This window comes from Phacochoerus africanus, chromosome 2, assembly GCF_016906955.1.
Source record: "Phacochoerus africanus isolate WHEZ1 chromosome 2, ROS_Pafr_v1, whole genome shotgun sequence".
Lineage (NCBI taxonomy): Eukaryota > Metazoa > Chordata > Mammalia > Artiodactyla > Suidae > Phacochoerus > Phacochoerus africanus.
In genome coordinates, this window is record NC_062545.1 from 139,909,428 (window position 1) to 139,924,277 (window position 14,850).

At 38.0% G+C, this 14,850-nt stretch overlaps 1 protein-coding gene across 4 annotated transcripts in view; it reads left to right on the forward strand.

Moving 5' to 3' along the window:
* LRRC28 (leucine rich repeat containing 28) overlaps positions 1 to 14,850 on the forward strand; it is a 225,859-nt gene that overhangs the window by 4,413 nt on the left and 206,596 nt on the right. The gene's annotated exons all lie outside the window — the stretch shown is intronic.

A 14,850-nucleotide genomic window follows, 5' to 3' on the forward strand; every position in this document is an offset into this window, starting at 1 on the left:
AAAAAAAGAAAAAAAGATTGCTGGGTGATTTATGGATGTTACAGTACCCACCTGACCAGTTAAAAGGTAAAGAAGATAGGAGTTCCCGTTGTGGCTCAGTGGTTAACGAATCCTACTAGGAACCATGAGGTTGCAGGTTCGATCCCTGGCCTTGCTCAGTGGATTAAGGATCTCGTGTTGCCATGAGCTGTGGTGTAGGTCACAGATGTGGCTTGGATCCTGCGTTGCTGTGCCTCTGGTGTAGGCTGGTGGCTACAGCTCCAATTAGACCCCTAGCCTGGGAACTTCCGTATGTTGCAGGGTTCGGCCCTAGAAAAGGCAAAGACAAAAAGACCAAAGAAAAAAAAAGTAAAGAAGATAAAGATCAACAAGGATGACTTTGATTTAGAAGTATTTAAAAAAAAAGAATGTTTTGAAGATTAAAAGGTTAAGATAGGCATTAGGAAGCTTGATGTAGCCTTCGAGTGTTTGGAAAAAACCCAAAACCCCCAAAGTAAAAAAACTTTATGATTGCACTGTGAAATCTAATGGCTTTGACATGAGCTATCATCCAGTTTTTTGGAAAAATCTTTGTCACAAAAGCCAATATTTGATTCACTCTTTTTGTGTTCTAGAAATAAGCACATGGTAATCATTATACCCTAAATTTTATTACCTATAACGTTAAAAAAACTATAATATTTTTCAAGAGAATGCAAGTCTATCAAACTTTTATTCCCACTATTCATTATGAAATTTGGTCTTTGTTTTAAACAGGTTGCTTTATGTGGCTTTTCTGATTTCACTTAACTTCATTTGAATCTTACACTTGAATTCTAGTTCTTAATCATTTTTGATGATTTATGATATCTTGTTCCTTTGTGAGCAGACCCATTCTTCATTCCCTTCTCTATAGTAGGCTTTGCTAAATATCTGAAAGTATACCTTACAGGCTTCATATATATGGAGTGTTTTCCTGGAAAAGCTTTTATTTGATCTGTGTAAATTATCTAAAATGGGTAGAAAACATTATATAATTTGTTTATCTTTACTGTGTCTGAAAGTAAGTAGAAATAGATCTTTCATTTTTAGTGTTTGGCATATTAGTATAGATGTTATTTTGCATGCTTAGTTAGATTTTTTAATTAGACTTTTCACTTTTTTAACTTTAGTAATCTCTATATTAATCCTTTTTGCAAAATCATCATTACATGAAGTGAAACTATATTTACCTTTTGGAGAAGAAGTGCTGTAAGAAATAATCTGTCAAGGATTATAGCCCAGATTTTCTCATGTTTGTTGTTGATGTACAAAGAAAAAATTGTGAGTGGATTACTTTTTAACTATTCATCATAGTCCATAAGGGTAGACTTTGTTCAAAGAGATTGACCTTTGTTTATAAAAGCTACAATAAACTTTTGGTTTAGTGGCAGTTTATCAGCTGCAGTTTTCTATTTATGGAAATATTTAAGTATCTACTATACAATTTAAAGATATATTGGCTCCCAAGCATGAATTTCAAGTTCATGCTTTGCTACCTTCATATTCATTGAAGATTAAATTGTTGCATATATTTATAATGATTGGTATATGTATTTTATTTTAATGCTTTCTCTTAACTGGAACATTTGATTCATGTGTATTGAAGAGCTTTTTTTTTTTTTTTTTTTTTTTTTTTGCTACTCCCACAGCATGTGGAAGTTCTTAGGCTAGGAATCAAACCTGCAACACAGCAGTGGCAACACCAGGCCCTTAACCCACTGAGCCACCAGGGAACTCCTCAAAGAGCTTTTTATTTTATTTTTTTATACTTTTTGCTTTTTGGGGCCACACCTGTGGCATATGGAGGTTCCCAGGCTGGGGGTCCAGTCAGAGCTACAGCTGTTGGCCTATGCCACAGCCGCAGCAACACCAGATCCAAGCTGCGTCTGTGACACAGATCATGGCAACACTGGATCCTATAACCCACTGAGTGAGGCCAGGGATCGAACCTGCAACCTCATGGTTCCTAGTCGGATTTGTTTCCATCGCGCAGTGACCGGAACTCCTTAAGAGCTTTTTAAACTATAAAGTGCCATACGTCATATATGGGGATAGTGGGAATGGTAGCATCCATCCCCTACCAAGACTATACTGAGTGTAAGAGAGCTAACTTATATCCACTGTAGTCTGGGAATGGCTTACTGCACAGATTTTGAAAGCTGGTGAAATGGTGCTTGCTCTAAACTAGTGACTTCAGGCTTTTAGAATATTTGCTGGTGTTATTGACAAAGTATATTTCCTATAGAAATATAGAGGTTTAGTATGTGAAATTTGACTTAATACTGCAGTACTCCCCACAGGAGGAAAAAAACCACATTATTGGAAGCATATATTATCTCAAAAAACACATTATGGGTTAATTGGCCTTTTTCTAAAAAAAATAAAAAAGAAGCTTGGGAACTTACAGGTCATTTCTATTTGCACATTGTTTTTATTACTTCTTATTAACATTGTTTTATTTTGGAGTTCTTGTTGTGACTCAGCATTAATGAACCCGACTAGTATCCATGAGGATAAGGGTTCGATCCCTAGCCTCACTCAGTGGGTTAAGGATCCAGGATTACTGTAGGCTCTGGTGTAGATTGCAGATGTGGCTTGGATCCCGTGTTGCTGTGGCTGTGGTGTAGGCTGGCAGCTGCAGCTCTGATTCAAATCCTAGTCTGGGAACTTCCATATGCCATAACTGTGGCCCTAAAACCAACCAACTATCCAACCAATCAAACAAAGCATTGTTTTATTTTGTGTAAGTGCCCTTTCTTCAACATTCCCCTTCCCCTGGCCCTCATCCTCTGAAGGCTCTTGGTGAGAAGAGAAGTCAATGATGCCTGATTTCTCTCCTTCCTTTTACCCCCAAGTTGCTTGGTATTGCACAGTGGTTTGTATCTGTAGGATGATTGTATGTCAAGTGCTTAGAACTTAGGGAATGCCCATGTTAAAATTAAAGCACAGGGAAAAGCCTTTTTTAATACTAAAAAGAATATACTTTTCATATTTTATGTACAAAAATGATATATGCCCTCATATCAAATAAGAGAGGAATATTGGAAAGTAGTAGTCTTGCTGTCTGTTCATCCAGTTCTCTGCTTTGGAATAACTGGTGTTAATGGTTTGGTTGTGTCCTTCCCCCCCCCTTTTTTTTTTCCAATAAAAGAGTTTTATGCTTTACATATTTCTCTTCAGATTTCTCTCTTCACTTCATTCTTCTTCCACTAATTTCTAGGCCAAGAAATATACATGCATCCTCATATTTAGGATCAAGTCTCAAATATTGGATTGCTAAGTCAAAGGGTAGGCGCATTTTACATTTTAAAGTACTTCTTAGTAGTGTTTCATTATGAGTTATTGCCATGTATTTGTATAACGGAGAAATCTTAAAGTTTTAAAAAATGAGTCGATTAATATAGGAATCCATTTACGTAATTAATAGGTAAATAAGAAGTAATTAGGAAATATTATGATTTGGTCCCTAACATTTATCTTAGAATATGTTTTTTTTTGTTTTTTTTTGTCTTTTTGCCTTTTCTAGGGCTGCTCCCACGGCATATGGAGGTTCCCAGGCTAGGGGTCTAATCGGAGCTATAGCCACCGGCCTATGCTAGAGCCACAGCAACGCGGGATCTGAGCTTTGTCTGCAAGCTACACCATAGCTCATGGCAATGCCGGATCCTTAACCCACTGAGCAGGGCTAGGGATCGAACCCGCAACCTCATGGTTCCTAGTCGGATTCGTTAACCACTGCGCCATGATGGGAGCTCTTATCTTAGAATATGTTTTAAAGAATTCTTCTATAATTATTTTAAATGCAGTTCAAGAATTATTAAGTGTATCGCTTCTCAGCCTTTTGGCTAAGATTAAGTGAAGAATTATTAAGTGTCTGATCTTTGAGGTAGTTTGAAGATAAATAAGAGAATAGGAGATATAGGTTCTGTGTTTGCCATATGATGGTATTCACATAGTCGTTGAATGAATAAAGAAATGATTTTAAAGTAGATTAGCATACCTGTAATATAAGTATAAGAGTTCCAGACTGAGAGCCTCTGAGGGCAGGGACTCTGTCTTAAATTTTGTTCACCCAGTGCCTGGCCTACTGCCTAATTTGTAGGACTCATAATCTTAACTTTTTGTAGCAGGATTATAAAAGATTTTTAAAAGAAGGCACTATTGGCTTGGACCCTGAAGAATGGCTTCAACAGGAACTTAGAAGGAAAACTATCATTGATTCATTTACCATGTATTTGTTAAGTATTTACTCTGTGCCCAAGTACTCTTCAAGGCACGGACAATAGATACATCATGGAACAAATCCTTATTTTCGTGGAATTTTTGTTCCTTGGTATCTCAAGCTGAAGAAAAAAATGTAAACTGAGATTCCATGGCACATAGTTCAAGGGACAAGTCTAGGCATCTATTTTATTGAACCATTTATTCAAAAAGTTAAATGTGTAAAATAGATACAACCGAAGCTATTCTTATTTAGGGGAGTGGGTAGGCAGGAGTCTTGCTTAATCTGCATCTACTTCCTTTCCAAGGAACTGTATGGACTGTTTAGGAGAGCACAGGATGGAGTAGAAACAGAGTTTGTGAGGGAAAAAGCAGGAGATAAAACTGAGATGAGAATTCTGCCTCGGGCCAGGTTATGTTGAATCTTAAATGCCTTAGTCCCCTAGAAGTTAGAACTATATTCTCTTGGCAGTGTAGAGCCACTGAATATTTTTTGAACATGGAACTAATAAAGTTACAACTTTTAGATATTATTCTTTGGAATCTTTTCTGGGTAAGAGTTTTGTAAATTTATTAAGTTTATTTCATTGACTATGTCACTTTCTCTTGATTGTTTTAAACAAAATCAAGTAGATGAATTTTAAACTGACTGCTATAGCATGTGGCCATGGAAACAAATAATTAATAAACAGTCTATAATAGGAATAGAAGAGAGTTTTATTCAAACAAAACTGAGGACTATAGCCTGGGAGACATAGATTCAAGAAGCACTTGAATTGTTCTGCATGTTATGCTGGACCACAAAATAGGCTTATTTAGGCAAAATTTCAAAGTTACCTAAGTTGTTTGTTAAGACTTACATTTGGAACTGGCAAGAAGTGAGGGTGTTTGTTAGGTAAGGATTGTTTGGGGTGTGAAGTGGTTGCATGGTTAAAAGGGAAGACCTTGAGACCATAAGGATGCAGCTAGTAGCTGCTAGCAGATATTGTTCTGAGAGTAGCTGGTGGTGTCCTTGAGTTTGATATAGTTCAGAAATTGCAAGTTCTTAGTGATGCAGAAATGTGTCTGAAACCACATCCGCAGTGGCCTCTCAGCTCCATTTTGAGTGCTTGAATCACAGTGACTCCATTTAGATTTTTAAATACATTTTTTAATGGTTAAAGCAGATACACAATGCCTGTTTGGCAGGCCATAAGACAAGCTATTCTAGTTGGCAAAAAGTTCAGGTCAAGTCATGTATAAGCTAGAATAACTTTCCATACCTCAGTATGTGAAAATTTCTTCCATTACATGATATTCCTTCAATTATGTCACATATTTAAGGTATCTTCGTGTACTGGTTGCTATGCCAGAGTCCAGGGTGTTAAATGAGACAGATGTAGGCACTGTCCTCATGTAGCCTCTGCTCTTGCCAGGAAGATAGACGTTAAATAGTAATTTCTCTAGATTCCTCATGCGTACAGAGTGCTGGTTTGGTCTACAGTATGGTTTGTTTAACCTACACTAGGGATCACTCTGAGAAAGTGATAGTAGGCTGAGACAGGAGAGATAACATAGGCATTGATGGAGAAGTTTACAAATGGAAAAGCATGGTCTGAGGCCCTGACATTGGAAGCAGCAGGCAAGATCAAAGAAATGAAGATCAGCTGATGGTAGCTGGCACACACAGAGTGAAAGGACAGCTAAAGAGGCTGTAGGAGCCAGACCATTCAAAATCTTGAGCATGTTTGGAATCGTAATTTGGGGACAGTTTCTTAGCCAAGACACTCATGTAGGGGTAGAAAGTGTGGTAGCTTTAGAGGTGGGGAAAAGACTTCAGGTGGTACAAAATAAGCCAGACTTGGTCATTTCAAGTATTCCACTCCCCTGGCCACAGTGATTGGCTCACCCTGGAGTCTTTAACTGGGACTTTTGCAGAAAAGACACACTCCATTGATTGCTAAACAGAAAACTAAAGCTGAAGCTGCTGGTGACTGTCTTGGCTACTACCTGAGAATGAAGCAGAGGTGAGAAGGAGAGCTGGGTGGTAAAGAGAGAAGGCTTCTTGATGACATCATTTGAATACCTGCATCCAGCATCCCTGGAATTAGATTTATCCCTGGGTTTTTTTTTTCCAATACCTTTTTTTATTCATTGAACACATTTATGGAATGTCTATTATATGATAGTTACTTGAGTTAATACTGTCTTTTTCTCCTCCTTTTCCTCTTATTCCTCCTTTTTGCTGAAACTCAAGTTTTATATTTTCTTTTTCTTTGAAACTAAAGAATTCCTTATTAATAATATGGCTTCTACATTTTAAGTTTAAATAGCTGTGGTTTCCTGAGTTAAGGAATATTAGAGGTGCAGCAAGTTTGGGAGAGTAAAAGTATTCTCAGGACCCTTGAGAGTTCTGAATAGATACATATAAATATGGGAGTTTGTGTCATATTGATGATAATTGAAGCCAAGAGCAAGAGTGATATGACTTAAAAATTGAGAAAGAAATTCCTTTAAATTTCTGCACTTAAAAGTTGGGTGTAAGGTGAGGAGCAGCTGTCAGAAAGGCAGAAGGAAAACCAGGAGATTGATATTATGGAGGACAGAGGAGGAGAGAGTGTTTTAAGAGGAGTGATTGGAGCTTGATATACAGTCAGTATTTATCCAAAAACTTTATTTTTTTAATTAGTGAATTTTATTACATTTATACACGTACAACAATCATCACAAACAAATTTTAAGGCATTTCTATCCCAAACTCTCAGTGCATCCCCCCACCCCACAACCTGTCTCATTTGGAAACCATACGTTTTTCAGTCTGTGAGTCAGTATCTGTTCTGCAAAGAAGTTCATTGTGTCCTTTTTTTAAATTCCACATGTAAGGAATAGTATTTGATGTTGGTGTCTCATTGTCTGACTGACTTCACTTAGCATGATAATTTCTAAGTCCATCCATGTTGCAAAAAATGCTGGTATTTCTTTCCTTTCAATGGGTTGAGTAATATTCCATTGTGTATATGTACATCTTCTTGATCCACTCCTCTGTCCATGGGGATTTAGGATGTTTCCATGTCTTGGCTATTGAAAAGAGTGCTGCAGTGAACATCGGAGTACATGTGTCTTTTCAAGTCATGGTTTTTTCTGAATAGATGCCCAGGAGTGGGATTGCTGGATCCAATGGTAGTTCTATTTTTAGTTTTCTGAGGGATCTCCATACTGTTTTCCACAGTGGTTGCACCAATTTACAATCCCACCAACAGTGTACTAGAGTTCCTTTTTCTCCACACTCTCTCCAGCACTTATTGTTTGTAGACTTTTCGATGATGGCCATTCTGGCTGGTGTAAAGTGGTACCTCATAGTGGTTTTGATTTGCATTTCTCTAATGATGAGTGATGTTGAACATCTTTTCATGTGTTTTTTGGCCATCTGTATGTCTTCTTTGGAGAATTGTCTGTTTAGATCTTCTGCCCATTTTTGGATGGGGTTGTTTGTGTTTTTGGTATGGAGCTGCAGAAGGTGTTAATAAATTTTGGAGATGAATCCCTTGTCAGTTGATTAACTTGCAAAGATTTTCTCCCATTCTGTGGGTTGTCTTTTTGTGTTGTTTAGGGTTTCCTTTGCTGTGCAGAAACTTTGAAGTTTGATTAGGTCCCATTTATTTATTTTTGTTTTTACTGTCATTACTCTAAGAGGTGGATGAGAAGATGTTGCTGTTGTTTATGTCAGAGAGGGTTTGGCCTATGTTCTCCTCTAAGAGTTTTATAGTATCTGGTCTTATTTCTATGTCTTTAATCCATTTGGAGTTTATTTTTGTGTATGGTGTTAGGGAGTGTTCTCATTTCATTCTTTTCCATGTGGCTGTCCAGTTTTCCCAGCACCACTTATTGAACAGGCTGTCTTTTCTCCATTGTATCTTCTTGCCCCCTTTGTCATAGATGAGCTGGCTGTAGGTGTGTGGGTTTAATTCTGGGCGTTCTATCCTGTTCCACTGATTCGTATTTCTGTCTGTGCCGGTACCATACGGTTTTGATGACTGTTGCTTTGTAGTATCGTCTGAAGTCCAGGAGCCTGATTCCTCCAGCTCCATTTTTCTTTTTCAGGATGTCTTTGTCTATTCTGGGTCTTTTGTGCTTCCAAACAAACTTTAAAATATTTTGTTCAAGTTCTGTGAAAAATGTCCTTGGTAATTTGATAGGGATTGCATTGAATCTGTAGATTGCCTTGGGTGGTATAGTTATTTTGATAATATTGACTCTTCCAGTCCAAGAGCATGGTGTGTCTTTCCATCTATTTGTGTCATCTTTGATTTCTTTCATCAGCCTCTTATAGTTTTCAGAGTACAGGTGTTTTGTCTCTTTAGGTAGGTTTATTACTAAGTATTTTATTCTTTTGGATGTGATGGTAAACGGGATTGCTTCCCTAATTTCTCTTTCTGATCTTTCATTGTTAGTATATAGAAATGCTGTCAATTTCTGTGTATTGATTTTGTATCCTGCGACTTTGCCAAATTCATGGATGAGCTCTAACAGTTTTCTGGTAGAGTCTTTAGAATCCTCTAGGTATAGTATCATGTCATCCACAAATAGTGATAGTTTTACTTCTTCTTTTCCAATTTGGATTCCTTTTATCTCTTTTACTTCTCTGATTGCTGTGGCTAGGACTTCCAAAACTATGTTGAAGAGTAGTGGTGAGGGTGGACATCCTTGTCTTGTTCGTGATCTCAGTGGGAATTCTTTCAGCTTTTCGCCATTGAGAATGATGTTAGCTGTGGGTTTGTCATATATGGCCTTTATCATGTTGAGGTAGGTTCCCATTATGCCCACTTTCTGAAGGGTTTTTATCAGAAATGGGTATTGGATTTTGTCAAAGGCTTTTTCTGCATCTATTGAGAGGATCATGTGGTTTTTATTTTTCAGTTTCTTAATGTGGTGTATCACACTTATTGACTTGCAGATATTGAAGAATCCTTACCTCTCTGGGATAAATCCCACTTGATCATGATGTACAATCCTTTTAATGTATTGTTGGATGCGATTTACTAGTATTTTGTTGAGGATTTTTGCATTGATGTTCATCAGTGATAATTGGCCTGTAATTTCTTTTTTTGTGGTACCTTTGTCTGGTTTTGGTATGAGGGTGATGGTGGCCTCATAGAATGAGTTTGGAAGTATCCTTTCCTCTGCAATTTTTTGGAATAGTTTCAGAAGGAGAGGTGTTAGCTCTTCTCTAAATGTTTGATAGAATTCGCCTGTGAAGCCATCTGATCCTGGACTCTTGTTTGTTGGAAGTTTTTTAATCACATTTTCAATTTCAGTTTTTGTGATTGGTCCCTTCATCTTTTCTATTTCACCTTGGTTTAGTCTTGGAAGATTGTACTTTTCTAAGAAGTTGTCCATTTCTTCTAGATTTTCCATTTTATTGGCATATAGTTGCATATAGTAAGTAGTTTCTTATGATCCTTTGTATTTCTGTGATATCTGTTGTTACTTCTCCTTTTTCATTTCTAATTTTATTGATTTGAGTCTTCTCTCTTTTTTTTGTCTTTTTTTTTTTGTTGTTGTTGTTGTTGCTATTTCTTGGGCCGCTCCCACGGCATATGGAGGTTCCCAGGCTAGGGGTTGAATCGGAGCTGCAGCCACCGGCCTACGCCAGAGCCACAGCAACGCGGGATCCGAGCCGCATCTGCAACCTACACCACAGCTCACGGCAATGCCGGATCGTTAACCCACTGAACAAGGGCAGGGACCGAACCCGCCACCTCATGGTTCCTAGTCGGATTCATTAACCACTGCATAGTCTTCTCTCTTTTTTGCTTGATAAGTCTGGCTAAGGGTTTATCAATTTTGTTGATCTTTTCAAACAACCAGCTTTTTGTTTCGTTGATCTTTTCTATGGTTTTCTTCATTTCTAGTTCATTGATCTCTGCTCTGATCTTTATGATTTCTTCTACTAACTTTAGGTCTTGTCTGTTCTTCTCTCTCTAGCTACTTTAGATGTAAAGTTAGGTTGTTTATTTGAGATTTTTCTTGTTTCCTGAGGTGGGCTTGTATTGCTGTAAGCTTTCCTCTTAGAATGGCTTTTGCTCCATCCCATGGGTTTTGGAGTGTCATATCTTCGTTGTCATTTGCTGCTAGGTATTTTTTAATTTCTTCTTTGATTTCTTCAGTGATCCATTGGTTGTTTAGTAGCATGTTGTTTAGTCTCTACACGTGTTTGTGTTTTTTGCAGTGTTTTTCTTGTTGTTGATTTCCAGTTGTATAGCGTTGTGGCTGGAAAAATGCTTGATACGATGTCAGTTTTCTTAAAGTTACTGAGGTTGGAGTTGTAGCCCAGGATGTGATCAGTCTTAGAGAGTGTTCCATGTGCATTTGAGAAGAATGTGTATTCTGTTGTTTTTGGATGGAATGTCCAGTAAATATCAATTAAGTCTATCTGGTTTAATGCTTCATTCAGGGCCTGTGTTTCCTTATTGATTTTCTGTCTGGATGATTTCTTCATTGCTGTAAGTGGTGTTAAAGTCCCCCACTATTATTGTGTTATTGTCGATTTGTCCTTTTAAGGTTGCTAGCAGTTTCCTTCTATATTGTGGTGATCCTATGTTGGGTGTGTAAATATTTAAAATTGTTTCATCTTCTTCTTGGATTGTCACTTGATCATTATGTAGTGTCCTTCCTTGTCCCTGCAAATATTCTTCATTTTAAAGTCTATTTTGTCTGATATGAGTATTGCTACTCCAGTTTTCTTTTGATTCCTGTTTGCATGGAATATTTTCTTCCATCCTCTCACTTTGAATTTGTATGTGTCCCTAGAAGTGAAGTGGGTCTCTTGAGGCCGGCATATATATGGGTCTTGTTTTTGTATCCATTCAGCTGGTCTATGTCTTTTGGTTGGGGTGTTTAGTCCATTCACATTTAAGGTAATTATTAATATGTATGTTCTTATTGCCATTTTATTGATTGCTTTGGATTTGTTTTTGCTGCTCTTTTTTCTTCCCTTCTTCTCTTGTTTTCTCCTCTTCTGCATTGATGACTATCTTTAGTGTTGTATTTGAGTTGATTTTTCTTATTTGTTTGCATATCAATTGTAGATTTTTGGTTTGAAGTTATTTTTTTTTTTTATTTTATTGAACAACCGTGAGTTTTATTTGTAGAGTGAATGGAAAGTCATGACTGTTGACACCAATGGTTGGCCAAATTACAGTCTTATGAACATTGATGAGTATTCATGCATATTTTGGGTATCATGAGTATTTGGGTTTACTTCATATATCTCATGTATATTTATCATTTCATGAATGTTAGGATTCTTATGGCATGTCCATTCTTTTCTGTCTACATTTAACATGCACAAGCTCTAATTGCTAGCTACTTATGTTTACTTAGCACATCTTATGAGTTTCATTCATGCTCCTTCAACAGCATAGCTTTATATTCTCAATCTTGCAACAAATTCATATTATAAGTTGCACTTAGAATATTCAGTGCTTCCACTCAACATATCTTACAAATAAGTTAAAACCATCATTATTATAGTAAATAATATGGAAATAGCATCTTTTAAACAACTCATCCATTTCAACATGAGTCCAATCAGTCCAGTCTTTTCAGAAGCCCTTGGGATGGATCTGTCAGCTTCTCCAGACCATGAAGCCACATGAAGCTCCAAGCTTCCAGGCATCACATCTTTTTCATCTGCTCTGCTGTCTTAGCAATGTCAGAGTTCCTCTTCTGATGTTGAATTCTTATTTTCTCATGTATCTTTTGTGCTTCCTTATCAGAAGCATTGTTTGTGATGTTTGTATAATTTTCTCCATATTACTGCTGTTTTTCCTTTCCTTCTTCTCTTGTTCTTTTCTGCCTATAGAAGTTCCTTTAGTATTTGTTGTAAGGCTGGTTTAGTGTTGCTGAATTCTCTCAGCTTTTGCATATCTGTGAAGGTTTTGATTTCTCCTTCAAATTGCTGGGTAGAGTAATCATGGTTGGAGGTTTTTTCCTTTCATCACGTTGAGTATATCATGCCACTCCCTTCTGGCCTGCAGAGTTTCTGTTGAAAAATCTGCCAATAGCCTTATCGGGCTTCCCTTGTATGTTATTTGTTTCTTTTCCCTAGCTGCTTTCAGGATTTTCTCTTGGTCTTTAATTTTGGTCAGTTTGATTAGTATGTGTCTCGGGGTTTTCCTCCTTGGGTTTATTTTGTATAGTACTCGTTGTGTTTCCTGAATTTGAGTGAGTGATTCCTTCCCCATGTTAGGGAAGTTTTTGGCTATTATTTCTTGGAATATTTTTCCTGTCCCCTTCTCTCTCTCTTCTCCTTCTGGCACCCGTATAATATGGATGTTGGTGCATTTAACGTTGTCCCAGAGTTCTCTGAGACTCTCTTCATTTGTTTTCAATCTTTCTTCTCTTTTCTGTTCTGCATCCGTAATTTCCACCAATCTGTCCTCCACCTCACTTATTCGTTCTTCTGCCTCCTGTATTCTGCTGTTGGCTGCTTCTAGTGAATTTTTTATTTCAGTTATTGTATTTTGCATCTCTTCTTGTTTAAGTTTTATATCTTGTATCTCTTTGGTCAGTGTCTCCTGTAAGTTATCCATCTTTGCCTCCAGTTTATTTCCAATGTCTTGCATCTTCTTCAGCATCAATAGTCTAAAGTCTTTTTCCTGGAGGCTGAGAATCTCCTCCTGGCTTAGCTGATTTTCTGGGGTTTTTCCTTCCTCCCTCGTCTGAGTTATAGTTCTCTGTCTTTTCATTTTGATAGGTTTTTGGTGTGGTGACCTTCTTACAGATACTAGAGTTGTAGCCTCTCTTACTTCTGATGTCTGCCCCCCTGTGGCTGAAGTCAGTATGGGGGCTTGGTGTAGGCTTCCTGCTGGGAGGGGCTGATGCCTGCCCCCTGGTAGGAGGGGCCAATTCTACTCCCTCTGGTGGGTGGGGCTTAGTCTCTGGATGGGATTAGAGGCAGCTGTGTGCCTGAGGGGTCTTTAGGTAGCCTGTTTACTGAGGGGTGGGGCTGTGATCCCACTTGGGTTGTTGTTTGCCCTGGGGCTTCTCAGCAGCTGGCTGACGGGTGGGGCCAGATTTTCCCAAAATGGCCACCTCCAGAGAAAGGCACTGCTACTGAATATTCCCAAGAGCTTTGCTTTCAGTGTCCTTCCCTCACAACAAGCCACATTCACCCCTGTTTTCCCAGGATGTCCTCCAAGAACTGCGGTCAGGTTTGCCCCAGATTCCCTTGGAGACTTTGCTTTGCCCTGGAACTCAGTGCACGTGAAAGTCTGTGTGCGCCTTTTAAGATTGGGGTCTCCATTTCCCCAGTCCCGTGGAGCTCCTGCACACAAGCCCCACTGGCCTTCAATGCCAGATGCTCCGGGGCTCTTTCTCCCTGTGCCAGAACCCCACACTTGAGATTTTGATGTGTGGCTCAGAACTCTCACTCCTGTAGGTGAGTCTCTGAGAACCAGTTAGTTTCCAGTCTGTGAGCTTCCCACCCAGGAGGTATGGGGTTGTTTATATGGTGAAATTGCCCCTCCTACCTCTTAATGTGGCCTCCTCTTTTTCTTCTGGAGTAGGGTATCTTTTTTAAGATTTTTGGTCCATTTTGGTGAAGTGTGCTCAGTCTTTAGTTGTGAATTTTGTTGTTTTTAGGAGAGAAGTTGAGCTCCAGTCCTTCTATTCCGCCATGTTAATCCCGTCTCCGGTTTGCAGTTATTCTGAAGTTTCGATATAAGAATCTATATATATATATGAGATTGTTTTAAGTTGTTGGTCTCTTAATTGCAAGTGCATCTCCAGTGTCCTGCATTTGTACCCTCCACTTCTCACAATTTCTAATTTTTGTAGTGTAATTGTGAGTAGATGACTCTATATGTGACTTTATGTGAGCCTTGTCATTTGTGGTATTTTTGTTTCTGGTTGTGGCCTTTTCTTTTCTGCCTGGAGATGTTCCTTTAGTATTTGGTGTACAGCTGGTTTAGTGTTGCTGAATTCTCTTAGCTTTTGCTTATCTGTAAAGCTTTTGATTTCTCCTTCAAATCTCCAAAACAAAAAACAAATCTCTTCAAACCTTGCTGGGTAAAGTAATCTTGGTTGGAGGTTTTTTTCCTTTCATCATGTTAAGTGTATCATGCCATCCCTTCTGACCTGTAGAGTTTAGCTGAAAAATCTACCGATAACCTTATTGGTGTTTCCTTGTATATTATTTGTTTCTTTTCCCTAGCTGCTTTCAATATTTTCTCTTTGTTTTTAATTTTGGTCAGTTTGATTAATATGTGTCTCAGGGTGTTCCTCCTTCGGTTTATTTTATATGGTACTCGTTGTGCTTCCTAGATTTGAGTGAGTGGTTCCTTTCCCATATTAGGGACGTTTTCAGCTATTATCTTTTACAGCTTTCATTTTAAAACAAGTACTTCTAATATTAATACTTCAAGAAATTAAATAATTTTTAATGTTTGCTTTCTGTTGAAAAATATTTTCTGAGTAATCACAATTTTATCATAATTGAGATACAGTCATGCCTTGGTATCTGTGGGGGATTGGTTCCACTACCTGCTCTGATGCCAAAATCAGGATGTTATGTCCCTTATATGAAATGGCTTGGTATTTGCATATGCACATCCTCTCATATAGTTT